The sequence below is a fragment of the Dasypus novemcinctus genome, chromosome 11 (assembly GCF_030445035.2).
Source record: "Dasypus novemcinctus isolate mDasNov1 chromosome 11, mDasNov1.1.hap2, whole genome shotgun sequence".
NCBI lineage: Eukaryota > Metazoa > Chordata > Mammalia > Cingulata > Dasypodidae > Dasypus > Dasypus novemcinctus.
This window is the reverse complement of record NC_080683.1, coordinates 108,914,575-108,939,387: the sequence shown is the minus strand read 5'-3', so window position 1 is coordinate 108,939,387 and position 24,813 is coordinate 108,914,575. Positions and strand designations below refer to the sequence as shown.

The window sequence follows — 24,813 nt, the reverse complement described above, 5'->3', positions numbered from 1 at the left end:
CATACGGCAAAGCACATGGTGCATCTCCTGGTCTCTCCCTCCCCTTCTGCGTTCAGCATCTTGCTCCTATGGCTTTCTCTCTGTGTCTGGATTTCCTTCTGCATATAAAGGACTCCAGTAATAGGATTATGGCCCATCTTGATTGACCTGGGCCATACCTTCTTAAGTGAAGTGACCTCATCAAAAGATCCTACTTAGAATGAGTTCATACTCACAGGAATGGACTAAATTTAAGAAGATATTTTTCTGGAGTACACACAGCTTCAAACCGCCACATCAGGCAATGGAATATATAAATAATTACACTAAGTGAAAGAAACCAGATCAAAAACAGTGAGTACTTACTGTTTGATTCCATTCATATGAAATTCTTTTTAAAAAAGGAAGTTCTAAAACATAAAAGAATATTTTATTTTGGCCTCCATTAATACTAAAAATTTCTGTGCATCAAAAGAGACCATTAACCCTGAGGCTCAGCAGACTCGCAACTCCTACCCTCTGGTTTATTGGACTTATCCTGGCCAGCTAACAGGGAGGTGAAGAAGATCAACCACCACACCAGGGAGCCAAGAGTGCCTACAACTGCAAGCAAGAGAATTGCATCCATCTTCCATGTGGAATCTAAGCCCCTCCTGATGTAGAGGGGGACTGGACATAACCATGCCAGGGTCCACAGATGGAGGAATAGAGTATGGATTAGAGTGGACTTACTGGTGTCCTGCTGGGGAACTATTGTGATTATTAATGGAAGAAATTGTAGCATTGATGTGGAGAAAGTAGCCACAGTAGCTGCTGATGGTAGGGAGAGGAAAAAAGAGATATGATGTGGGGGTGTTTTCAGGATTTGGAGTTGTCCTGGGTGGTGCTGCAGGGACAGACACTGGACATTGTGTGTCCTGCCATGGCCCACTGGGTGGCCTGGGAGAGAGTGTAGACTACAATGTAGACCACTATCCATGTGGTGTAGCAGTACTCCAGAATATATTCACCAGGTGCAGTGAATGTGCCAAGATGATGGAAGAGATTTTTGATGTAGGAGGAGTGGGGTGTGGGGGCATATGGGGACCTCATATTTTTTGAACGTAACATTTAAAACAAAATAAAGAAGAAGAAGAAAACAAGAGACCATTAAGAGAGTGGAAAGAATTTGGAAGGGGCAGAGTTTGGTTTGTTGGCAGCTATGGGGCATGATGTGAACCTGCAGCCTGGCCTCCTGGAGCCCAGGGAGACCCTGGTGACCCTCAGCATGGTATGTGCTTCGACAAGGTGAAGAGAAGGTAAAATTTGACGCTGGGCCCTCCTTAGTACACACCAATTGATTTGGAGAGATCAGAAAAATCATGAATGCTGCATGGCCATTCCTCTTTCCCAAATTCTGTTCATTGAAGAACAGGCTGCTGGAATTGGGAAAGTGTCAAAATAGTGGTTATTCTTCACCCAGTGTCTCCTAATGAAGAAGCTGATCCATTACAGAGTAGTAGGAATTCCTACATCAAACTGTCCTTCAAAGAACATAGCCAGGTTGAGTTTTATAGGAGTTTATATGAGGAAGAGACACCAAGAAGATGGTAGAATGTGCCAGTTTCCCAGTCAGTGCAAACAAGTGGAGGGCCCCAGCCAGGAGGAGTGAGGGCTGTAAGAAATGCAGGTATTGAAAGGAAAGTGGAAGGAAAAAAGAAATGAAACTAACAAAAAGATTTCTGAGGACTTTGAAGTCAAGTCTAAGGAGATGATGGAGTCATCAAAATCAATTGCTAATTAAATTAAAAGCAAATAGATGACATTACAGAACACGAGACCATCAGATTTAAATCCTACTTGCGGGGAGCGAATGTGGCTCAAGCATTTGAGCACCTGCTTCCCACATGGGAGGTTCCAGGTTCGGTTCCCAGTGTCTCCCAAAAACAATGACAAGCAACAAGCAAACAAATGAAATGATCAATAAAGGGAGCCCCTGTGGATCAGTGGCTGTGTGCTGGCTTCCCACGTACAAGGTCCTGGGTTCAATTCCTGGCCCTAATACCTTAAAAATAAATAAATAAATAAATAAATAAGTAAATAAATAAGTAAATAAGTAAGTAAATAAATCCTACTTGTTGAGCCTGAGAATAGCTAACCCGGTTACCAAGGGGACCTATGACTCAGACACACAGAACACATGAAGCTGGCCACACAGCTGGTTGGAAAAATGCAGGTGACTTTAAAGGAATAAGGGGGAATAATGTTACTTGTGGAGGTGTATTGTTTAGCAAACCATGCTCAAGGAATGCATTGATCCCAGAATTTTAGTGATTGCATGCCCGATGCCGGAAGCACTGAAATCACTTCTCAGGCTCTGAGTTTTTGACAGTGACTTCATGGTAAGTGAGATTCAGTTCCATAAGGAAGAGGAAATTGTGGTTTAAGCCTTAGAGATGTTTTCAGAAAAGGGATCCTAATATCGAAAGAGTTTGCCAACCTCTGGGGAATGTTTGTCCTCTTGGCCAAAGAATGGTTGCTTCTTGCAGAGAAGATGGACCACATTTGCCATGACTCAGTAGAAGGCTTGCACTTTTACCCAAATCTATTTCTGATACACAGCTAAGGACTTTGTATTTAAAATACTGTTTGTTCATCTGATTTACAGATTCAACACAATCCCAATGAAATTCCCAACAGCATTTTTAGCAGAAATCAAAAAGCCCATAATCAAGTTTGTTGGGAAAGATAAGGGGCCCTGGATAGCCAAAAATATCTTAAAAAGAAGAACAAAGTTGGAGGACTCTCACATCCTGACTTTAAAACATATTACTTAGCTACAGTAGTGAAAAAATAGCATGGTACAGGCATAAGGACAGATAAATTGACCAATGGAAACTAACAGAGAACTCAGAAATTGACCTTCATATCTACAGTCAAGTGATTTTTGATAAGGTTGTTAAGCCCACCCAGCTAGATTAGAACAGCCTATTCAACAATTGGTACTGGGAAAACTGGATAGCCATATCCAAAAGAAAGAAAGAAGATCCCTATCTTACACCTTATACAAAAATGAACTCAAAATGGATCAAGGACTTTAATATAAAAACAACTACCATAAAACTACTAGAAGAAAATGTAGGAAAACAACTTCAAGATCTTGCGGAAGGCGATAGTTTCTTAAACCTTATGCCCAAAGTATGAGGAACAAAAGAAAAAATAGATAAATGGGATCTCCTCAAAATTCAACACTTTTGGGGTGGTGGACTTGGCCCAGTGGTTAGGGTGTACGCCTACCACATGGGAGGTCCACGGTTCAAACCCCCAGCTTTCTTGACCCATGTGGAGCTGGCCCATGTGCAGTGCTGATGCGCTCAAGGAGTGCCGTGCCACGAAGGGGTGTCCCCCGCGTAGGGGAGCCCCACGTGCAAGGAGTGCACCCTGTAAGGAGAGCCGCCCAGTGCGAAAGAAAGTGCAGCCTGCCCAGGAATGGTGCCACACACACGGAGAGCTGACACAACAAGATGACGCAATGAAAAAAAACACAGATTCCCATGCCGCTGACGATAACAGAAGCGGACAAAGAAGACGCAGCAAATAGACACAGAGAACAGACAATTGTGGTGGGGGAAGGGGAGAGAAAAAAAAATTCAACACTTTTGCACCTCAAAGGACTTTGTTGAGAGGGTGAAAAAGCAGCTGACTCAATGGGAGAAAATATTTGGCAATCAAATATCTGATAAGGGCTTAATATCCATGAGCTCATACAACTCAACAAAAAAAGACAAAGTATCTGATTTTAAAATGACAAAATACTTGAAAAGACCACTGTCCAAAGAAGAAATACAAATGGTAAACAACCACCTGAAAAAATGTTCAACATCACTAGTGATTAAGGAAATGCAAATCAAAACTATAATGAGCTATCCTTTCACACCTATTAGACTAGCCACTATTAAAAAGTTGGAAACTGTAAATGCTGGAGAGGATGTGGAGAGATAGGAATGCTTATGCACTGTTGATGGGAATGTAGAATGGTACAACCACTATGGAGAACTATTACGCAGTTCCTAAGGAAGTTGAATATAGACTGGCCATGGGACCCAGCAATACCATTGATAGGTATATACCCATAAGAACTGGGAGCAGTGACACGACTAGATATCTGCACACTGATTTTCATAGCAGTGTTATTCACAATTGCTAAAAGTTGGAAACAACCCAGGTGTCATCAACTGATGAATGGATAAACAAATTGTGGAGTACACACACAAAGGAATTTTATGCAGCAGTAAGAAGAAATGAAGTTGTGGAACATAGGACAACATGGATGAACCTGGAGGACACTATGTTGAGTGAAGAAAGCCAGACAGAAAAGGACAAATTCTGTGTGATTGTCCTATTACGAACTAAATATATTATGTGAAATATGAATATGGGTAGAATTGCGTATATAAGACTATTTTTTCTTTGAAGCTGAACAAAATTAAGTAAATAGTACAAAATGTTAATATCAGACAAAGAAAAATTATATTAAATGAAGGAGACCAGACACAGAGTAGTACATATTGTGTGATTCCATTTACATAAAACATAAATATAAATCAATTTATAAAGATGAAAGGAGATTAGTGGTTATGAAGTCTGAGGAAGGAATACTAAGTATAGTGTCTTTCTTTTAGGAGTAATGAAATTGTTCTAAAATTTTTAAGGTGATGAATATACAACATTTCAATTATACTAAAGCCATTGATTATACACTTTGGATAGGACAACTAAAAACAGCAACTATGTACAGTGGGGGAAGCATAGAGAGATTGAGAGGTAAGGAATTTACTTGTTTATTTGTTTGTTTTTTGACTATGATTATTATTATTGAAATAATAATGTGATGAATGCACAGCAGTGATTATAGGAAATACCATTGCTTTGCATGAATTATATGCTTTATTGATTGTATCAACAAAATTTGTTTTAAAAATTACTGTTTGTCCATATACTTGTAACATGTCGAGGTTGTATTGTGTTGAGCTAATAGATAAATTCTTATAAATGGAGTGTTTATCAGAACTTTACAGTATAATATGAAATTCTTTTAATTTCTTTCTTAATATTATGGTCCAGGAAACTTTTGTAGGATAAATATAGGAAAATTTAAAAATTTGAATGCTAATATGAATTTAAAATCATGTTGTAATTGTGTAGCACCCTGAGAGTTTAACTGAAATCATATTGGATTTTAACTTGATCCTTAAATCTGACCATATGTATAGAAGGGGATTTAGTTCATGGAGTCAGAAAAAGAGAAGTTGTATGTTTGCATAATGTGGTGTCAGGACGCTCCTCCTCAGGACTTTTAGAAGAACTCATAGGCACGTCTTCAAGAGACCAAATAAAGTTCCCTTTTTATAAAAAGACTTATTTATTAATCCCCTCTGCCTTTGCCACTTGCATTCACTGTCTGCTCTCTGTGTCCATTCACTATGCATTCTTCTGTGTCTGCTTGTCTTTTCTTCTTGTCTTCTCGTTTAGAAGCATCGGGAACCAATCCTGGGACCTTTCGTGGGAGAGAGGCATTCAATCACTTGAGCCACCTCAGCCCTCTGGTTTGTTGTGTCTTTCATTGTCTTTCCTCATGTTTCTTTTTTTGTTGCATGATCTTGTTGAATCAGCTCTCCACGAGAACCAGCTCTCTGCGTGGGCGAGCTTGCCTTCACCAGGATGTCCCTGGAGTCAGAACTGGGACCTCCTATATGATAGATGGGAGCCCAATCACTTGAGCCACATCTCTAAATCCCTTTTAGTAAGGAGAGCATTTTAAAAATTTATGTATGTATAATATAACAAATTTTTTAAAAAATTATTAAATCATAGCTAGCATTTAAAAGAATGCAACTGTGCCATTTTGTCTAAAAAATGCTGTGGATTTTGCATGGTACTAGCATAAAGATGATGTCAGGGCATTTTCAGGACTTGGAGCTGTCCTGGGTGGTACTGCAGGGACAGATGCTGGACATTGTATGCCCTGCCATGGCTCACTGGGTGGACTGGGGGAGAGTGTAAACTACAGTGTAAACCATTATCTGTGTGGTGCGGCAGTGCTCCAAAATGTATTCACCAAATGCAATGAATGTGCCATGATGATGAAAGAGGTTGTTGACGTGGGAGGAGCGGGGTGAGGGGTGTGGGGTCTTATATGAGACCTCTTATAATTTTTAAATGTAACATTTAAAATAAAAATAAAGAGAGAGAGAGAAAAAAAGATAGACATATTGACCAACGGAACTGATTCGAGAACTCAGAAATAGACCCTCACAACTATAGTCAAGTGATTCTTGGCAATGCTGTCAAACCCACCCAGCTGGGCTATAACAGTCTAGTCAACAAATGGTGCTGGGAGAACTGGATATCCATATCCAGAAGAAAGAAAGAGGACCCCTATCTCACATCTTAAACAAAAATTAACTCAAAATGGATTAAGGACCTAAATATAAAAGCTACAACCTTAAAACTTCTTGAGGAAAATGTGGGGAAACATCTTCAAGACTTGTGGTAGGTGGTATTTTCTTAAGTCTTACACCCAAATCACAAGCAACAAAAGGAAAAACAGATAAATGGGAACTCCCCAAAATTCAACACTTTTTTCTTCAAAAGATTTTGTCAAGAAAGTAAAAAGGCAGCCTACTCAATGGGAGAAAATATTTGGAAAACCACATATACGACAAAGGTTTGATATCCATGTTATATAAAGAAATTATACAACTCAGTGATAAAAAGATAAGCAACCCAATTAAAAAATGGGTGAAAGATTTGAACAGATGGCCCAAGAGCACATGGAAGAATGTTCACTATCACTAGCTATTATGGAAATGTGGATCGAAACTACAATGAGATACGATTTCATACCTTATGGAATGGCCATCATCAAAAAAACAGAAAACTACAAGTGCTGGAGAGAATGTGGAGAAACAGGAACACTCCTTCACATTTGGTGGGAGTGTAGAATGGTACAGCCTCTGTGGAAGACAGTTTGGCAGTACCTCAAGACACGGAATATAGAACTGCCATATGATCCAGCAATCCCTTTACTAGGAATATATTCAGAAGAACTGGAAACAAGGACGTGAACTGACATGTGCACACTGATGTTCTTAGCAGCATAGTTCACAATTGTTAAAATATGGAATCAGCCCAAGTCTCCATCAACTGATTAATGGATAACAAAATGTGAATATACACACAATGGAATACTATTCAGCTCTAAGAAGAAATGCAATCAGGATGCATATGACAACATGGATGAACCTTGAGGATATTATGTTGAGAGAAATAAGTCAGACACAAAAGGACAAATATTGTATGTTCTCACTAATATAAACTAACTATGATGAATAAACTCACGGAGGTAAACTCTAGAGTGTAGGTTATGAAGAAATAGAACATAGGTTGAGAATGGGAGTTGATGTTCAATATATGTGTAATTATTAATAATGTTTATTGTAAAACTGTGGAAATGAGTAGGGTTGATGATAACACAGTATAGTGAGTATAACTAGCACTGAAGATTCATAATTGAGATTGCGTCTGAAAGGGCTAGTTTGTGGACGTGAATGTCAATTGAAAAGAAGCTAGAGAATAATCTAGGGAATATACAACAGTGATATCCACGGTGGATGAAGATCGTGGTTAATAGTATAAATATAAGAATGTTCCTTGACAAAATGTTAAGAATATGGTGATACACAGGAAATTTACACCTAATGTAACTTATATATAATAATTTATAGTAATAATATAATATTTTGTAGCAATGGCAAAGAAGATATATACATTCCAAAAGGTAACTGTAGGGGGCTATAAGGGGATATGGGAATTTTGCTGTAGGAGTAATGAAAACGTTCTAAAACTGACTGAGGTCATGACAGCACAACTGTGTGATAAAAATGAAAGTCATGAGTATACACTTTGAATGGAATGTACAAAACATGGGAGTTTTTTACAACACAGGGAGTCCTGTGGTAAAAGATGGACTGTGGTTAACAGGACAAATATGAAAATGATCTGGCATGAACTATAACAAATGTATAACACTAAGACAGGGTATTAATAATCAGGTGGGGGGAAGCAGACTTGGCCTAATGGATAGGGCATCTGCCTACCACATGGGAGGCCCACAGTTCAAACCCTGGGTCTCCTTGACCCGTGTGGAGCTGGCCCATGTGCAATGCTGATGTGCTCAAGGAGTGCCATGCCATGCAGGGGTGTCCCCCGCATAGGGGAGCCCCATGCGCAAGGAGTGCACCCCATAAGGAGAGCCGCCCAGCACGAAAGAAAGTGCAGCCTGCCCAGGAAAGGTGCCGCACACACGGAGAGCTGACATAACAAGATGATGCAACAAAAAGAAACACAGATTCCCAGTGCAACTGATAAGGATAGAAGTGGTCACAGAAGAACACACAGTGAATGAACACAGAGAGCAGACAACTGTGGGCGGGGGGCGGGAAGGGGAGAGAAATTTAAAAAAAATCAAGTGGGTTGGGTGGGAAACACAAATATAAGATAGGGGCTATAGTTAGTAGTAATATTTTGCCAATGCTATTGCGTACTCTGCAACAATGTTTCACAACAGTGCAAGGTGTTTGTGGTAAGGTGATACAAAGGAGCCCTATATGATGATATGCATATTTGTTTTGTAAGTTCACAACTTTTACTATACATCTATTGTTTATGTATGTTCATGTATGAATGATATATCTCAATAAAATTTTACTTTAAAAAAATCTTGTGGATTTTGAAACTGAATTAAAAAGCTGTATAAACATGCCCAAAGACATGATGGTAAATTTGGGAACAAAATGGTTAGGTATTCATCTAAGATTGCTGTGTGGGTGAAGGGGCAGGAGGAAATTATATCTGGTTTAACAGGAACACTGGATCCTTAATGTGGTTTTTTTCACCTTGAAGCAATGAACAAGGGAATAGAAAATGGAAAAGAAATACGTTTCCTTTTTATTCCTTTAAGGAATTTCAAGACTGACCTTTAAAAAAATTGTTCTACCATATTTTAGCAATATTTTTTCTTTTAGTCTTTGCCTTACCTATTATAAGTTGCGTTCGGAAACTATCTTGGTGGAAACAGCTATTGAGAAAACAAAAACTGGCTCATATTGAAATTTGATTGCTGACTCCAAATGTTACTGCAGTCCAGCACATGGTATGCTGGCAGTGCCAACTCAGGGACACCACAGGCACAGGACTTAGCCCATCTGAGACTGAGTTGGAAGTGGAAGGGTAGTGGTGGTTCTTCGTTTTGGTCACACCTCTGCAAGGGCAGTACTCACAGTGTGGACAGCCCCTGTACTGGGAGAAGAACCGCCGGGGCTCGGAGGAGAGATGCCCAGGTCAGACTCTCGGATCCCTGCCACATTCTCACAGAGTGAGACACAGGACCTCTGCCAAGGGCCGCTACAAAATGGCCCTTTGAGGAAGTGCCAGGATCCTCAGCTGCCAACACTTGGGAATCCCTCCAGGGGCAGCCAAACTCAATCCTGATCCCTACCTGAAAAGCCGCTGTCACGACTTATTGTCTTCTAGTGTGGCTGTGCTTTGCTTGCCAAACCTGTCACAGATCCTTCTGTGTGGTGACAGGTTCCCTGATTTCCCCACTGCTCAATCTCAGATTTGTTTGGTGATCATTCAGTATCTGGCTGCCCAGTTCTTTCTGGGGTAGCTGGGCCTAGGCCATTGTTTGTGTCAGTCTTCTCTGGGTTGCACTTGATTTCTCATATACATACAAACACACAAATATACACACTTTCACACATGATCTCTCATCCTGGCCCAGGTTTTTTAAGAGGATAGGGTTCAATAATCTGTTTAACCAGTTGGAATAAATTGCAATTAAGATTGTTTCAGTTGAAGGATCTAGCTCTGATGGATAAATTACAGCAAATCCACGTAATTGAATATATTTAGTTTAATGTGACACCGGATTAACAGAAGTGGCACAATCATAATTGTATAAAATGAACTAAAGAGGAAGAAAAATGGCACATGAATATATTTTGCAAATGTCACATTAATTAAAAAACAAGTATGATTGGGTTTATTGTCTTATTTTATGTTGAAAGTGGGCATTTTTCATTGCTTCTACATCTCTGTATGTGTTATCTTTTTTTTTTCAAATACAGTATTATTCTAGTCCTAGAGGTTATATTTAACCACAACTAATCAGGCCCTAAAGGTGAAAAAGTTCTGTCTTGGTGCTTTCCACTTGTGTAATTATTATTTTTGCTTTCCTAACTTTGCTCTGAGGAGCAAAAAATCGGTTTGTAGATTTATGAAAGTGGAATATTTCTAGTCATTTATTACCAAGAAAAAATAATTTTACATTGTATAAGTAAAGATTGTTTCACTGTTAGATGATTGGTATTAATGTAAATGTAGTAAACTTTTTGCAAAATTTAAAAAAACATTTTTATTAAAAAAAAGAGCTTGAAGAAAACATTTTCAAAACATATGTCTAAAAGGACTCATGCTTTGAGTATAGAAAGATATCCTTCAATCAATACAAATAAAACAAAAGACTCAATTTTTAAAAATAGGCAAGAAATTTGAATAGTGACTTCACAAAAGAAGCTATCCATAAGGCCAATAAGGATTTTTAAAAGTGCTCAATAATATTTATGATATTTGGAGAATAATTATTTCTACTCATCATTTCTCTAGAGGAGCTAGCCAATGGAATAGGGGGAAAGAAAAGGAAAGGCAAAGAAAAGTTTAAAAAAGATGTATATGCAATTCAAGAAGAGGCAAAACTAATTTCTCCCACTACAAGTTGGAAGAGTGTTTGCCTCTCAGGAGGAGCAGCAGGAAGGGCACGAGAGTGTGTCCCCAGTGGCTAGAGATGTTCTCTATCGTCATGTGAATGCTGGTTTCCTGGATATATATATATTTATGTTAAAATCAAACTGTTGCATTGAAAATGTGTACATTTTGTTGTGTATGCATTATAACTTCAACAAAGACCCTTTTAAAAGTCAGAGAGGTTTTTGAAAATGAAATTTTGAAAATGAAAGCTCAATAATTCTATAATGTTTTGAGTAGATTAGATACAAGTGATTACAAGAAAGTTTGATCCAACCAGAGAGGAGAGTTGGTATTGAGATGTGGTAGAAAGAGTAGTTGAGGGATAGGGAATTAATGGTCTTTGACATGTTTCTTTTATTCTATTAGCAGTTACATTGTTCTTCTTATTTATTATTTTATTTACTTATTTACTTATTTTGTATGTCATTATTTATTTAGATAAGCTCTCACACTAGGTTTTTACAAGTTGGTAAGCAATGACAAATTATTTTTCCCACAGAACTATAACCACATATTCCCACAGTATAAATATATGGTGGAACTAACATTAATACACACCATAATTTTACCAATTATATAATAAAACAAGTTACCAAGTATCTGAATATTAACTTACAAAGTTCAAAAGCATATAAAATATTAGATGTTTGCTAAATTCATTAGCAGAAATCCACTTTTTTTTTTTTTTTTGCAAGAGGTTGGAAGGAGAAAGAAAAAAATTCACATGTCAAACAGAAATAATCATTGGTATAGCAGTTTTGATATTACTTATGAATTCCAAAAAGAGTTAATTGATTTTGTTTGTAAACTCATCTGTTCCTCTGGACATGATACCTTTTGATTGTATTAAATTCAAAGATTTTAAGTTTACTTGATTATGTTAAGATTAGGGGTTTGATTTGACCATGTCATTAGGGTTGCATTAGAGTTCCCAGCTTCTCTTTGGGCTATATAAGTGAACATTCACTCAAGGAGAACACAGAAGTAGATAGAAAGAAGAACACAGGAAGAGAGACAGCTCCATAGACATAGCAGAGGCCCCAGGAAGAGTGATGAGCCCTTCACCTGATAGTTTACAACTGACCTTGTGAAAAGAACAGAGCAGCTTCACCCAGAAAGAAACGAGCCCTGGGAAGAGAGACGAGCCCTACAACTGAAATCAGAAGAAGCTGGGGCACAGAACCTTAAGAGAAAAAGGAAGTCTGAACCTTTGCAGACAATGCCTGCTATCTTGCTTCAACACATGGCAATAGAATTTGGTGAGGAAGTAACCTTGAGTTGAACTCTTTAGGGCCTTGTAACTATAGGCTTTTACCCCATATAAATGCCCTTTATAAAAGTCAACAGATTTCTAGTACTTTGCATCAGCACCCCTTTGGCTGACTACTACAGTTGGTAAATTATTTCCAATAGATATGGGAAAAATTAAAAGAATTTCAGAAATTTTATGTTTAAGATTATTGTACCTACCATAACAAAGCATCTCTACCTTTTAAAAAATATTTACAAAATTAAGGAGCACATTCTATAGGTTCTGCACAAGAGGAAAGCAACATTTTACTAAAAATATTTAATAACCTACTTCCATTCCTTTGCCAGGCCTTCCTTGTTAAGTTGTACCCCAAAGTGCAAACATTAAATTAATTGTGAGGCTTTTTGTTTGAAGACATTAAAGACCTGTGCTTCTGTACAATGCAGATTTTCAAAATGGAGCTTTTCTCTAACATCACAGAGTGAAATTTGTAGATAGACATGAAATAATCACCACAAGACTCAGTAAAAATTCAACAAAATTCAATGGTTGTATAAGCCTGATGTATACTGGTATGAATGTGGAAGATGTAAACACAAATTGAACAGGCAAATAACCACCTAGGCCCTACTTTCAATGTTTGAAATGACCAAAGGACTAAACAACATAAAGTCTAAAGTGTTTGTAGTTCCTGGAATTGTAAATTCTATATGATACTAAAAACATGCAAATATTGTGATGTGTATTTTGGCACCTAATCTCTCTAAATTTCTTATATATTGATAAGATACTGGTGTGGGAACAGATATAAAGAAGATTTATAATTAAATATTACCTGATTTCAATCAAGGTCATCTGTTACAAATGATAAGCCCATTTTAAATGCCAGCCAGCAAGAATCTTTTGCTAAGTATCCATATAGACTGATTGTATCCCTAAGAATTCTGTCACACTTGTAGCATGGTAAAAATGCTTTTCAATACTCCTATAGAAGCTTCATTAGACTTATTCACTAACATGTTGGCTAATAATTTCTCTCTCAAGTTCCACTTCCAAGGCACCCCAGATTTATTGAATTAAACAATTGTTTCTGTGACCATTGGGGTCTTTGAAGTGCAGCTGCATTGTAGGATGATACTTCTCCAAGTACAAAAGTTGCTTGCTATTAAAAGCTCTGCACTGCTTTATGAACTGTACTGCATCTTCATATTTCATTCCACCTTCAATCAATGCTAGGGCAACAAGCACTGGAGCTCTCCCAGGACCAAGGAACAGCAATGCAGCAAGAGGTTCTTCAAGAAACTTTATTTTTACAAAACTTAGCTAATCATCAACAATCTGGATGAATGGTGGTGCACCATCATCCAAAGACCAATCAAGAACATGGATGCCATCTTTCTCCACAAAAACTGTGCCATAAGTAGTTTCTCTTACTCTTACTATTGTGGTAACTCTCTAAATTCCTCTACAAATTTGCTTGCTTGCATTGGTTGGATTGTGTGTAACAAGAAATCTCATGTTCTTGTTAGTGACCTCCACAGGAGCTGGGAGTTTCATTCAAGTCATGGTAATTTAGTTAAAAAACACTCAATAGGGTTATGAAAGACTTTTAAAAAATTGAATACAGAAATGATGTAAAGAAACGAAGTCTCCCGGGGATGAGCCTCCCTGGCACTGAGGAATTAATACCAAGCACCAACTAGTGATGCATTTGGAAAAAGACTTTGACCAAAAGGGGGAAACATCAAATACAAAGCAGTTTTTATAGTTAAGAGATTACAAGATGAGTGGGGAGCCCATTCCAGATGTTAAACTTATGTATGTCTCAGGAGGACCTCATTAGCTGCCACTGTGAACAAAGCCTAAGATAGGGGTGCTCCTGTAGGCTCTAGAGCCATCCAGACACTCTAGGCAAGGCACACAATCCCTTAAATCAGCACCCTGTCAGTGGGCCTTCCCTTGGAATATATGATAGCCTATTTCCCCAATGTAACAGAGTTAGAATCATTTATAATAGCTCTACATGATTCTTCTACCCCTTTTATTTGAGCCTATAATTAGCACTATACCCATTAATTATATGTCTCAGAGACTGAAATCTTCAGGCTGTTCATATGCCAGTTGAACTCTGAATCACAGAAGAGTTGCAGTCAACACCTACTCTCCAGTTTATCAACTTGCCCCAGACAACTAACAAAATGATGATGATGGACAACCCCCATCCCAAAAAAACACACAGTATCTACAACTGTAAGCAAAGCAGCTCCTTCCATCTGCCCCATAAGATCTAACCCCCTCTCTCAATCTGAAGCAGAGCAGGCATCGCCACCCCAAAATCCTCAAGGTTGAGGAACAAACATAAGGGGGTGGGGGGGAAATGCAATCATGGACAAAGTAAACTTATTAATATTGTAGTTCCAGAAGACCATGTAACATTGATATAAAGATAGTGGATACCAGAGGTTCTGAGGGGAGAGGGAGGGAATAATAGGTGGAACATAGGGCATTTTTAGGGCATTGAAATTAAGTGTAAACCACAATGCAAACTATATACCTTGGTTAGTTACAAAGCTTCAATATTTATTAATCAATTGCAACAAATGTGCCACACAATTGTAAGATGTTATTAGTAGGAGAAGATGTGGGAAGAGTGGGGTATATGGTAATCCCTTATACTTCCAATGTAACTTGTCTGTAATCTAAAACCTCTTTAAAAATAAAGTTTATTGTATTTTAAAAAAAAACAAACTAAAATCCACTTCACTATACTTGACTTGAAATTCTCAGTGCTTTGAGTATGAAGTTGGGAGTAATGGGAAATGAAATGAACCTCCTAACAAGAAGCAGTGATTCTTCAACCCAGTAATACTGAGGCAACATAAAGAAGTGCACTGAGGTTTACCCCATCCGGATGAGAACTCTCATAAAATGCTCTGTGGATTTCAAGTCACCACTTCTGTGTCCAGGTTATCCACTCTTAGGGGTTTCCTGGCAGAGTGGTAATGAGTTGCCACAGTTCACTTGTCCACAGACAGGTCATGCTGTGCCTGACAGTCATCTCCATTGTTCTACAGTAACTCCACACACGTGTAAACAAGAACTCCACAAAAAGGAGTATGTTTACTCATTGAAGACCATGCAGCGCAGGCAGCAGTGCAGGCGGTGGCTGTGGCTCCAGCTCTACCACGCAGTTAGCAGCTCCCGGGAGAGCACCTCTTCTAATTTATTTTTAAAATAGAGTTAGTGGATAACAATTATTTATATTGACCTAATCTCTATGATTCCTAAAGTACTTTAGATTATGCCAGTGCAACTGTGAGACCAAAAGACTTGTGTGTGTATGCCAAGACAAAAAAAATATTTTTAGAGAGTTATTTACAAAGCAGCTATTTCCAAAAGAATGTGAGACAGCCGAATAGTGATTTTGGCATACTTGTAAAATACCTTTGTCCCATATGATTTCACAAAGCTGAACTTACATATCTTACAGAGTGATAGAAAAAAGCACTCATCCATTTAACAACATCTAGATCAACTGGAACATCTGCGTATGATGTTTAAAACAAATTTAAAACCAGAAAATATTTTTATTTCAATCCTGTTTTATTTATTATGTTGAGGAAAGAGCTTAGGCAACAACATCTGTTTCCACGAATATTGGAGGAGGAATACATAGAGACACAATGTACAATCATAAGCAGATAAGTCGGGAGACAAAAGCTCTCCTAGCTTAAAAATGGAATGAAATAGGCCCATAAAAATTAGAGGGATCTCTGAGCAAGAGAATTTATGTCCAAGAAGAATCATAGCAAACAAGAAAAGATTCTGCACAGAATGGTAATGACTATGAAATTTTTTGTCTTTATTTTCACATAGTAATATTTAGTGGAGAGTCGTCATTGGTCTTGCAAGCTCTCTGGAATACAATTACAGGTGCTTGTCTTAGATTCCATTATAAAGGACATCTAAATAATTTAAACAAGCAAATTCTTCTGTGTTATAATGTTATGACTACTGGCTACAGAAGAGAAACTGATATAAGGATCTCATATGGAAACTGTGCTAAGGTATAAGAAGCTTTGAGTTCCAAGGTTAATTAAGCAGCTCATCAATGTTGTCAAGGATCCAGACCTTTTCCTTCTTTCCAGTCTGACATCTTGGCCTTGTCTATTTTGTGCTTATGCCATCATCATGGTCACAAAATGGCTGCTACAGTCCCACACATGTAGATACATGTTTGGCTGGAAAAAAAAGGAGTTCTTCTTTCTGTGCCTTATTTGTTGTTGTTGTTGCTCTTGTTAAGGAAGAAAACCTTTCCTAGAAGCTTCCCAGCAGATTCCCCCTTGGTCCTCTTGACTACTATTGGGTCACATGACTATGTCTTTTACAAGGGGAGAATGGAGTTAGAGGGTAAGTGTCTGACTTTGTCACCCTTTCTGATGAGAGGAAACCTCTAATAAAGGAAAAGATTTAGGAGAGGAAATAAATGATGGGTATATGACCTATAATAAGTAATAACTCTCATTGTAAAAATTTGCAGAGAGAGGAGAGAGAGAGATAAAAGTGGAAGGGATAGGCATAGGCATGGTGTCCTACAGAATTTATTAGACCCTGGATCTGGACTACATTCTAGCTGTGTAAACTTGGGCTAATCATTCTGCAACTTACTTTGCTCGTACAGAAAAAGAATAAATAATGCATAAGTAACAGAATTGTTATAAGAGTTAGAGATAAAGTATATACAAATCCAGTGTGGTGCCTGATCTGTAGAACACAATTAATGGTACCCATTATTATATCAAAGCGGCTTTGTTAACACATGTCTACTGTTAATGGAACAGAACTTATATATCTTTAAATTTCTTCACATTCTTTTTATCTTCACATTCTTTTATTTCCTCATTTCTATGTCTAATGTTTTTATAAAATGAATACACATTTAAAATTAAACTGTTTAGTAAGAATAGAAAAATTTCAATAAAGTAAGATCAAGTTATAAGTATATACATCAAAGAGTGGAAAAATATTAGTACTGGGCATTTAAAGCCTATTTTACTAAGACAGAACCTAAGCCATAGTAGTCATTTAACAATTTCAAGCAAATGGATAAAGTCTACAGGATTGAAATGAGTTTCCTAAGGCTAATTATGGAGCATTGCACTTCAAGGAGAATAATTACTTTGAATAAACCACTGATTTAAAATGGGTCATGTTATTGGTGAATTTGTCATAAATATATGATCATTAAGAAACCAGTACATGAGCTATGAAATATACCGCTAAAAAAAAGAAGAAGACAGGAATATAAAATAAGAAAGAATATTTACCATTGAGCAGATAGAAACTGTGGCCAAATATTTCTCTATGAATTAAAGCAATTAAATAAAGTAATTGCTTTTTTGAGACAAGACCACAAATGCAACATTTTAGTCAAGAAATTGTGAGAAAGCAAGAAGAAAGGAAACATAAGATATAAAAGGACAAAAAAAGATGTCAAAGAAAAGTTAATCCATTACAGAAATGAAAGCAATATTGATAGGGCCACAAAGAACAAACTGAAGAAAATTCAGTAGAGGACATAAAACAATTAAAGTATTGGGACAAGATGATACATTGAAAGAGATCCAAGATATAATGGTATACCCCAAAAAAGAAAAGTAATGTAATACATCAAAATATTTAAAGCTATAATGCAAGAATATTTTCTAAATAAAAATACATTTTGAAAGTGCACACTGTGCAGGGGGATCAGTTGATCCAAAATTATAGATTATATATATTATAGATATTATATATTAATATATTATATATATTACAGATTATATATATATACATTATCTTTCTATATCTGTTTCTATTAAGAGGTGATGGGAAGCTACAGAAAAGGATTGATGGCAAGTTTTTGAATAGGCTCAATTGTAGATCTAACACTAAAACAAATAATAGCAATATAGTGACAGAACGTAAATGTTATAAATGCTGATAATGAAGAAATTATATACTAATAACAGAAAAGAGGGGACAGGAGCAAAAACTGACATCATTTAATGCTGACAAATAATATAAAAGATGCTTAATTACATTTAATAGTATGTGCTACAATTAAGTTTTGTAACCTCAAAAGTCTTATGCAATTCTTAAGGAAAGAATACAGAACAACTGGAATCAAACTTCAAAGTTGCATGATGCATATAGAAAACCCTGCACAGTTAAGGCAAAAAGAAAGCGTGTTTGGTGTTTGAAAATGTAAATGATTAATCAACATTGGAGCTTCCTATAACAATGGGAATAAGAGTCAAAATAATTCTATCAAGGGCATTGTCAAAGCACCCACTGAAAAGAAGAAGATTCTTCAGGGACAAGAGAGCAGGTATAGCTTGAGTGTAACACCAAAACTCTAGTGGTCAAGAGAACCATCAAGCACAGCACATCTCTGAAGTTCAGTTTGCTCTGGTACTGCAACTGAATTTAAACCAAGAAAAGCTGAGGCTACCGGTGAACAGGTGTTTTAGATAACACCAAGGGATTCTCCCTCCATAAGACACAGGAAACAAAAATCAGATGAGTCTTCAGGCTGCAGAAATCTTTTCAATACATGCTTTTGTTCTCTTAGCCATTATTATACAAAGCTTTAAAACAGCAGGTGGATTGGGATGTGTTTCAGTTTGCTAAAAGCTACTAGGAGCAATATACCAGAAATGGGTTGGCTTTTACAATAGGGATTTATTAGGTTAAAAGCGTACAGTTCTGAGGCCATGGAAGTACCCAAATCAAGGCATCATCAAGAGATGCTGTCTCCCCAGGTTGCCACTGTGGGCAATCAGGCACATGGTGGTGTCATCTAAAGGTGCTTTCTCATAAGTTCAGCTGTGGGTGATCAGGCACCTGGCTGGGCATAGTGGTCACTCTGCCAGTCTCTGCCTTCTCCTCCAGGCTTACTTTTTTCTTGATTTCACCTGCCTTCTCCTCCAGGCTCACTTTTTCCTTGATTTCACTTGAGATCAGGCATATGGCTCATCTCTCTCCTTTCCTCCAGGCCTATTCTTTTTCAGATACTCAGGGGCCTCTTTCTGTACCTCTGTGTTTTTCCAGCCTCTGGCCTCTGAGACCTCACACTCTGCTTCTTGGGATTTCTCTGCCTCTGTCACTTTTTTCCTGTGTCTGAGGTATTTATTCCTCCATTTATGAAGGACTCCAGTAAGAGGATTAAGACCTACCCTGGGCTATACCTTACTGGAGCAATCTAATCAAATGACCTTTAACTGATCTAATCTAATCAAAGGGTCACAATAGGTTCAATTTAAGAACATAATTTTCTGGGGTCCACATAAAACATTCAAAGCAACACAGGCTGTCAGGTGGAATCTTAAAGGGAATTTGGGCCAGGGAGGAAAGGGTTTTTCCAAGATCTTTGCCTTGCTCTCACTCCCAAGTAAATTATAAAGGTAAACTAGAAAATATCTAACACAAAAGAAGGCAAAAATGGAAGAATCAAGGAAGAAAAAAGACATAAGACATAGAGAAAACAAATAGCAAATTGTAGATGTAAAATCCAACCTTATCAAAATTACATTAAGTATAAGTAGATTAAATTCCCCATTAGCAGAATGGATTTAAGAAAAGCGTAACGAAACTATATACTGTCAAAAAGAAATACACTTTAGATTCATAGACACAAATAGACTGAAAATAAAAGGATGGAAATAGATACAGTATGCAAGGAGTAACCATAAGAGAGATGGAATGGCTATACTAATATCAGATGAAATATATTTTATTTATTTTTTATTTATTTGTTCTATCTGGTTGCATCCTTGTCTTTTTGGCACATTGCTTAACAACTCAGGGGCCTTGCACCATTCTGCACCACACAGGGGTCTTGAACCTTACCTTACCATGCACGTCTGGGACACCTTTTTTTCTTTTTTACCAGGAGGTCCCAGGGATCAAACCTGGGTTCTCCATATGGTAAATGGGAGCTCAATTGCTTCAGCCATAGACACTTCCCCTGAAATATATTTTAAGAGAAAAATTGTTTATAATGATAAGAGAGTCAATCCATCAGAAAGATAAAACAATTATAAACATATACACACCTAAAAACAGAACCCCAAAATACATGAAGTAAAACCATCATGAATTGAAGGGAGAAATAGGCTATTCAACAATAATAGAAGGAGACTTCAACGTCTCACTTTCCATAAAAGATAGAACAACAAGACAGTAAATTTTTAAAGTAGAATCAAAGACTTGAACAACACTTAAACCAACTAGACCTAACAGACATATATAGAACACTCAACCCAGGAAAAGAGGAACACACATTCTTCTTAGGCCCTCAGGGAATATTATCCATGATGGACCATATTTTAGGTCATAAAACAAGTCTCTATCAATTTAAAAGGATTGAAATCATACAAAGCACATTCTTAGATTATGCTGAAATTGGAAATTAACTGCATAATAAAATTTGGGAAACTCACAAATCTGAGAAAATTAAATGACATACTCTTAAATAACCAATGAGTCAAAGATGAAATTGCAAGGGAAATTAGAAAATAGTTTGAGACAAATGAAAATGAAAACACAACATACCAAAACATGAGATTTAGATAAAACGGTACTTACAGGCAAAGTTACAGGTGTAAATGATTAGATTAAAAAAGTACTCATATCAGTAAACTAATCTTCTATCTTAAGAAGCTAAAAAAAAGAAGAGAAAACCAAAGATAGAGCAAGCAGATGAAAAGAAATAATAAATATTAGGGCAGAAATAAATAAAATAGCATAGAAAAAAAATTAATGCAACCAGAAGTTACTTCTTTAAAAGGATAAACAAAACTGGCAACACTTTAGCAAAACTAAGTGAAAAAAAAGAAATGGACTCAAATGACTATTATTAGGAATGAAAGAGGGGATATAATTATTGACTTTATAAAAATAGAAAGGATTATAAAGAATCCTATGAAGAAGAATGTATGCAAAAATCCTCAGCAAAGCACTAGAATATTTTATATGTAAAATATATATCCATATGAATTATAATAATAGCATATTTTACATGTAAATACAGCTACATATAAAAATATGACCAAAATGGGATTTATTCCAGGCATTCAAGCTTGGTTTAACACATGAAAATCAATAAATGTAATACCAGCTATTAATAGAATGAAGGAACAAAGCAACTCAACAACTATGAATAAAAGGCAACTGCTTCAACCTGATAAAGGACATTTACAAAAAATCGACAGGTATTATCATACTTAAGTGTGAAACATTGGATGCTTTCCCTCAAGATGAGGGACAAGATAAGGATTTGAGACTAGAAGACAAGGATATTTGTTTTTGTCACTTCTACACCATATTGCATTAGAAGTTATAGAGCAAATAGGAATAAAAGGCATCTAGATAGGAAAGTAGGAAAGGAAGAAGTAAAATTATCTCTATTAACATGTGGCATTTTCCTAAGGAATCCACTAAAAATTATTAGAACTAATAAATGAGATAAATAAGGATACAGAATACAGATCAATACACAGAAATCAATTGTATTTTTATATACTTGCAATGAATAAGTCAAAAATGAAATTAAGAAAACCATCCCATCTACAAAAGATCAAAAATAATAAAATACTTAGGAATAAATTTAGTTAAAAATTGTAAAATTTATACTCTGAAAACTAAAAATCATTGTTTGAAGAAATTTAAGAAGATTTAAGTAAATGGAAAAATATTCCGTGTTCATAGATCAGAAGACTTGATATTGTTAAGAGGGTAATACACTCCCAATTGATCTACAGATCCAACACAACTTATGTCAAAATTCCATCTTTGCTTTTTCCAGAAATTGACAAGGCAATACTAACATTCATAGGGAAATTCAAGAGACACAGATTAGCCAAAACAATTCTGAGAAAGGAGAACAAACTTGGAGAACTCACACTTCCCAATTTCAAAACTCACTAAAAGCTATAGCAATCACAACAGTGTGGTATGGGAATCAGACATATAAGACTTACAGATAAATGGAATGGAATTGAGAGGGCAGAAATAAAGCTTCATGTTAAGTGTCAAGTGATGTTGACCAGAAACTCAAGACAATTTAATGAAAGAGGAGTCTTCAAAAAATGGTGCTGGAACAACTGGATATCCACATGCAGAAGGCTGAATGTGGACCATTGTATACAAAAATTAACACAAACTTTAACAAAGAGCTAAAACACTAAAATTCCTACAACAAAACATAGGAGTAAACCCTCATGAATGTAACTGAAGTCTACTTTAGTCCATAGTTCATTCCACAATCCTGAGGATTCTGGGATGGCGATGCCAACTCCACCTCTAATTGAAAGGGGTCTTAAATCCATGGGCCAGATGGATGGGATTTTCTTGCTTGCAGTTGCAGACTCTCTCTGTTCCTTGGGATAGTCATTGTTCATCATCATTTCCTTGTTAGTTGTCCTGGGTGAGTCCAATAAACTAGAGAGTAAGTGTAGCAACTCTGTTGAGATTCAGGGTCCAGCTGGCACATGGACAGCCCAAAGATTTAAATCTCTTGGACATACACTTTAGTACTCTAGTATTAACCTTATGTTCAAATAGAAGGGGCAGAAGAACCACATATAGGGAAACCACAAGTGAGTCCAACTCTTCCACACTGGGGAGCATAAATCCCAAAGTAGGGCTCAACAGCAGGGCACCAAACTCCCGAGCTGTCCATGCTGCCTATAGTGTCTGGATGTCTCCAGAGCCCTCCAGTGCCCCACTACTTGAGGCAATATTTACTTTGGCAGTCAATGCAAGCTCTCAGTCTTAATGCTTGTACATAAGAACCTTATTCCTGTAAAAAAAAAAAAAAGCGTAACTTAAGCTAATTATAATTAATGCCTAAGAGTTACTTCCTGTAAACCTCCCTGTTACTCAAATGTGGACTACTCAGCAAATGAACTCATTACCACCCCCCAAACATGGGCATGACTTCTGGGGATAAACCTCCCTGGCTCCAAGGGATTATTGCCAAGTGCTAACCAGCAATGCATTTGGAAAAAAACCTTGACTAAAAGGGGGAAACATTAAATTTTTAAAAATTCTTATGGCTAAGAGTTTTCAAAGCGAGTTGTGTTTCAGGCAGATTTCACTAATTGCCACAGTAAACAAAGCCTGAAATAAGAGTGTCCCTGAGGGAGCTAAAGACATCTGGACACCAGAAGTAAAGCACAATATACCCTCGGCAGGCCCTATTTGGAATTATATGACAATCTATTCCTCTAATATAGCATAGTTATATTCATTTATAATTCCTGTACTTGTGAGTCTTCTACTCCTTCTGAATCTATAATTTTCAGTATACCCTTTAAATATATCTCTCAGAAACTTAAATCTTTGAATTGTTCATATGCCCTGAATTGAGCCCTGAATTCTAGCAGAGTCGTAGCCAACTCCTACTCTCCAGTCCTTCAGGCTTGCCCTGGACAATTGACAAAATGGTAATAGACATCCCCCAGAACAAAGAGTATTTACAACTGCAAGCAAAACAATTCCTTCCAACTTCCTCATGATTTATTAGTTACCTTTTAGCCTGAAGCAGTCAGAGTAGACATCATCCCAAATCCCTCAAGATAGAGGAATGAATAAACATAAGGGGGGAGTGTAACCACAGACAAAAGTAGGTTTATTGTTACTGTAGTTATTATCTTGTGATAGTGGAAGAACTTGTAACCTTGATATAATGATTGTGGTTGCCAAGAGTTCAGAAGGGAGGGGGAGGTGTGATGTTTGACTGAACACAGGGCATTCTTAGGGCAGTGGAATTGTTCTTTATGATACTGCAATGGTAGACACATGACATTATACATTTGTCAAAGTCTATAAAACTGTACAGCACAAAATGTAAACTGTAATGTAAACCATAGACTTTGGTTAGTAGCAATGCTTCAAAATTGATTCAATAACTGTAACAAGTGTACTATACTAGTGTAAGATAATAGTAATAGGGGAAACTATGTATGTGGGTGTGGGTGTGATGTGGGAATTCTCTATATTTTCAGTGTAATTTTTCTTTAAAATCTAAAACATTCTTAAAAATAAGGTTTATTATTACTAACAAAAAATGAAAACCAGAACTACTAGAATTGAAGACCACAATAATTGAAATGAAAAATTCCCAGGGGAATTTCAAGAGCAGCTTGGAGCTGGCAGAAGAAGGAGTCAGTGAACTTGAAGACAAGATCATTGAAATGATTCAGGCTGAGGAGCAGAAAGAACAAAGATTGAAAAAAAAGTGAACATGGCCTAAGAAACCTGTGGGACACCATCAATCATACCAATATAAGTATTATGGGAGTCCCAGGGAAGAAGAGGAGAAAAAAAAAATATTCAAAGAAATAGTGGCAGAAAACTTCCCAAATTTATGAAAGACATAAATATACACATCCAAGGAACTCAACAAAGTCCAAACATGATAAGCTTGAAGATAACCATGCCAAGATACATAGCAATGCTCCCAACAAATTAAAGATCCAGACATTATCAAACATTCCAAGAAGAATTAACACTAATCCTGCTCAAACGCTTCCAAAAAATTGAAAGGGAGGGAACATTTCCTACCTCATCTATGAAGCCAAGATTACCCTAATACCAAAGCCAGAAAAAGATGTCACAAGAAAAGAATTAAAGTTCAATATACTTCATGAATATAAATACAAAAATCCTCCAGAAAATACTAGCAAACT

General features: G+C 36.9%; 1 pseudogene; it reads left to right on the top strand.

Annotated features, from left to right (window-relative positions):
• The first annotated feature begins 1,277 nt into the window (after positions 1-1,277).
• Positions 1,278-2,584, top strand: LOC101419873 (vacuolar protein-sorting-associated protein 36-like; annotated as a pseudogene).
• The last annotated feature ends 22,229 nt before the right edge of the window (positions 2,585-24,813 follow it).